The sequence below is a fragment of the Malaya genurostris genome, chromosome 3, assembly GCF_030247185.1.
Source record: "Malaya genurostris strain Urasoe2022 chromosome 3, Malgen_1.1, whole genome shotgun sequence".
NCBI lineage: Eukaryota > Metazoa > Arthropoda > Insecta > Diptera > Culicidae > Malaya > Malaya genurostris.
The window spans coordinates 11,981,137-11,986,294 of record NC_080572.1 but is presented as its reverse complement, the minus strand read 5'-3'; positions in this window follow the sequence as shown (position 1 = coordinate 11,986,294).

Genomic DNA, 5,158 nt, shown 5'->3' with positions numbered 1-5,158 from the left:
TAACTGGGTGGATTCGCTCGGATTGTTGACCGTCATATCGATGCAACTTTGAGGCTTTGAATTCTACTGATGAAATAGATGAAGCTATATTTGTACTAAAGGCCGCTATCTCTGTTGTTATCGTCCTATTAGCGTTCTGACGTCGTTAAGCAAGCTCTTCGAAAGGCTCATCTTAGATCGTGTTCTGTTGCATATCGAAAACAACAATATTTTCTTGCCTGAACAGTTCGGATTCAAAAAGGATCATTCCACAACTCATCAGTTGCAAAGAGTAGTGAACATCATCGACCGTAGCAAGCTCGTCGCAAAATCTACAGCTATGGCTCTACTGGACGTCGAGAAGGCATTCTGGCACGAAAGTCTCATTTACAAGATGCATCGCTACAACATCCCAGTATACCTCATCAAGATAGTGCAAAACTATCTCAGTGGCAGAAGTTTCAAAGTCAGCGTGAACGAAACTCTGTCCAATGGCTTCGACGTACCCACTGGAGTCCTTCAGGGTAGTATTCTCGGGTTAGTATTATACAACTTCTACACCTCAGATTTCCCTCGTTTTCCTGATGCTTGCCAATTTTGCTTCTTCGCGGATGATACCGCTATCCTTTGCAAAGGAAGGGTCACAAAACATCCCACCAAAAAGCTGCAAAACTGTCTTGATTCCGTTGTCAGTTATATGAACACCTGAAAGAAAAAAAATGATAGCAGACGTCACTACCGTCAACGAGAATCTTATTTCACCAATAGAAAATTCTAAGAAAAATGTGCAATCTCTGAATATCCTTTAATTAGTTCACTATTTTAGTGTTTGTTTGTAGTTTTAGTTGCTGTAGTTCAGTTATATAAATCAAACTATCTCTCAGTAAAACTGTTAAATAGAAATTTAATCAAAAATTATTAACTAAAAAATTACCGTAAATTAAAAGATGAAAAGTATCATTACTACATCACTTGACATGTAACATCATACAGAAATGTAAACAAAGAGAAACAATAAATATTTAATGTTAAAGCAGCTACTCTGAACGTAGGAGACACCGTCAGCACGATGACATCGAAAGCTAGTGGAAAGGCAGCTAAAAAGTTCGGCAAGGCCCAGAAGAACATCGCCAAGGGAGATAAGAAGGAGAAGAAGGAGACAATTCGAAGCACTTTTCAGTGCTACAGATCATCAAAAAGAAATAGTTGAACTTTCTCTTTCGTACCAAAAGCATCAGATTTATCAAAATGGAAACAGACAAAGTTTTCACCGTCACTAACACATTCAATTACGACTCACGCAATGCGAAAATGAAATTAGTGATATAGAACACATTTTTATACTAGTATGGGTGTCGTTTGGAAATATGCCGTGCGAAACAGAGTTGTCACGTATACAGATCAATCTGTATTTTTCTCGTGAATACTTTAGTGTAAGGCGCCTTTTGAACATGATATCTAACACATTCAATTACGACAGTAACGCTGTCTTGCAATGCGAAAAAGAAAATATTGATATACCAGTATGAGTGTCATCTCGAAATATGCCGTGCGAAACAAGGTTTTTTTTGTTTCGATTATAGAGGTCTTAACCTTAAGGTCATTCGCCTCATCGGACCAGAAAAACTTTCTGACCCTATGTGCGGGGTTGCGTGAAAGGTATCGACTTACCCATCCCGCTATACCCGTCCCCTCAAAACAAGGTTGTCACATATACAGATTAATCTGTATTTAACTTCTCCCGAAAAATACAAACTTAAATGTTGCGAAAGGAAAGAATTTCTTAGCACCGCAATGTACCCTCTAAAAGAGAGAGAGAAAGAGAGAGAGATAAGTTTTTAACTTGAGCAATAAATACATAGTGCTGAACTCCTCAACGGAAGGCAAATTTTCTAAAAATAGTGATTCCTCATTCAATCATTGACAATTTCTGTGACATATGTGCAATTGATATTACGCTAAATGGCATAAAAATACTAAAACTTGCTTCAGATAGAATTGGAACAAAGACAATTGCCTGTATTTCAGTTATTTATTATTGAATTCAAGATCTTTTTTATACAAATGTGACGTTTTATTCATATTTTTAAGAAAAAAATGCGGATAAAATTATTCGTCACGGAATTCTCGAATTTTTCCTGTAACACGGCTCATTAGGCGGCGCATACCTTCTTCGTCCATCGTTTTAGCTATCTTATTCCACCAGGTCGTCATCTGATTGATGTCTTTGACAACCTTTCCCTTTGCCTTGAGTCTCCTCTTCATGATTGCACAGTATTTCTCAATAGGGCGGAACTGGGGCCAGTTGGGTGGGTTAAGGTATTCATAACAAACTGGACCCCTTTCTCTGCATACCATTCTTGAACGACTTTGCTGTAATGACAGCTTGCCAAATCTAGCCAAAACATTACGGAATGGTCGTGGGATCGAATGAACGGCAAAATTCTTTTTTGGAGACATTCTTTTTGGTATAGTTCCGATGTCATTGTCTTATTTGTAACTAAAACTTTCGTTTTTTTGCCACAACTAAAAATGCCCTGCCAAAACATAAATTTTCTTGCAAATTTGTCGGCAAAAACAAATTTAATTTTGGCTGGAACATCCCCCCGAGCCGTTGCCTGGTAAAATTTTTGACCTGGGATTTGCCCGAAGCCAGCCTTGACATAGGTTTCATCGTTCATCATAAGACACCCGTCGAACTTGGTCAGCACCTGGTCATATAGTTCCCGAGCACGAATTTTGACCCCAATTTCAGCTGTTTAGCTAGCCTAGATGCCTAGATGGGTTTTCCAAATAACTGTGCACAATTTCTTCCCTTTTTTCGGCTTCCATGTTGATTGTTTACAAAGTACAGTCGATTTTCGGAATGTCAAAAATCATACTTGAAGCTGACAAATTTCCCGACACGTGGGCGCCAAGAACTTCCAAATCCGTCCACCAATAGCGCCGCAATATGATAATTTGAACTGCTCTGCACCGATGAGTCAAAGACGAACCGTAAAAATAATAAAAATACTGTTGGTGGTTCTATATATTTCGCCAGATACAACCTACAAAGAGAAGCAATTTTTCATCACGCGTAATTTATCTTTATATTCACGTAATACAACGCCGATGATAATTGTGGGGGATTTCAATATAGGTGCCTCAAAACAAGATAATATTAAATTCATTGATTTCATGAGCAACTATATGAAGTTGCATATGAAATCTGCTCCTTCACAAGCTACTACCCTTGGAAGCACATGTATTGATCTCGTATTTGCTAAGAACATCAATGTAGAAAGCCGTAGATATATATCATACTTTTCATATCATAGGGCTATTGTATCATTGATCAACGCAGCGAATTAATGTTTTCTTCATTGGAAGATTATAATCGGTTGTGAACGTTGTATAGGTGTAACCAACCATATCAGTATCGCACCCACGGACAACAGGTCAACCTCATTCAGTAAAAACCATTCAAGCGAAGAGGTTGTGTTTCGATTGTACTGGCTCGTGAGTTAACGGCTGCTACCGAGACAATTCTAAGCTTCAGGTAGTTAAACTGCCCATAGCAAACGCAATATTCGGGGCGTTTCCCGACTGGAAAGCTAGCAACGAAGGCCATCCCGTTCATACGCACAGAGGTGTAGAGACACAGAGGTGCGAGAGCATAGAAGTGACGAGTCACAGAGGTGCCATCGCATAAAGGTGCGAAGACGAAGGGGTGCAAAGGCACAGAGGTGCTAAAGCAACCCAGTGCTGATCTACCAGGTACCAGAATTTGTACGCTGCGTAGGATCAAAAGAGACGGCATATATCGCGAGGTGCTACACTGCAAGCATCGCATTTGATCGCCACCAAGAGCAAAAGCACTGTACCTGGGGTCAGGTACAGCAAGAGCAGTGGTGTTCACAACGACGGCAGAGCAACTGAGATAGCAGTAAACGACAGAAGACTGCCAATTGGAAACAGCAAAAGACTGCCAATTGGAAATCGTTGGAAGAGCTTCACGTCGTTCTTCACGATAAAGGAACAGAGACATCAGCTACAAGGTAGATTTAATTTAATTTATTTTTTATTTCTTATATCTGAAATTTTACTAAACATAAGTTTTTATTTTGGTATTATTAATTTACAAAAAAATTTAATGTAATGGATGATCTCATGGAAGATCATCCGAATCCGATTCCGGATACTAGTAAGAGTTTAAATACTCCGAGGGCTAAACATTATCCACAGGGTACCACTGGGCCATGGATAGTCTATCTTCGAAAAAAAGAAAAGATTTTAAATTTGATGCAAATTACCAAGGATTTGACATCACATTTCTCTGAAGTTAAAGAAATATGTAAAGTTAATAGAGATAAAATTCGAGTTGTTGTCAATGACTTGAAACAGGCGAACGAAATTGTAACCTGTAAATTATTTGCTATTGAATATCGAGTTTACATTCCATCGAAGGAGGTAGAAATTGACGGTGTTGTGACTGAAGCAAGTCTGACAGCAGATGATTTACTTAAAAATGGAGTTGGCCGTTTTAAAAACTCCATGCTTGAGGGAGTTAAGATACTCGAGTGCAAACAATTGTACTCAGCATCTATTGTCGATGGAAAAAAGTCTTATCGTCCCTCAGATTCGTTTCGCGTAACATTTGCCGGATCTGCATTGCCTAGCCATGTCTATATCGATAAAATTCGTCTTCCTGTTCGGCTTTTCGTACCGCATGTTATGAATTGCACGAACTGTAAAAAATTCGGACATACAGCTACTTACTGTAGTAATAAGTCCAAATGTATCAAATGTCAAGGGCCTCATAAGGATAATCTTTGCGATAAAGATGTTGAAAAATGTGTTTATTGTGGGGAAAGCCCTCATGATGATCTTTCAGTGTGCGCTGCATTTAAGCTGCGTAAAGACAAAATGAAGCTTTCTTTAAAAGCACGGTCTAAGCGCACATATGCAGAAATGCTCAAAACGGTCATACATGTCTCCCCTTTGGAAACCGAAAACGGTTTTTCAAATCTTGCGGAGCCAGAGGAATCTGACTCTGACGGAAATAGTGAAGATACCTCGTTTGTCACTCCTCAAGGGTCTGTTAAGAGGAGATTAACAAACCACAAAATACCTAAAAAGACACCTAAAATTACATCTTCAAAAAAAGATCCCCGTGTTAAAGCTAAAAAGCCAAATT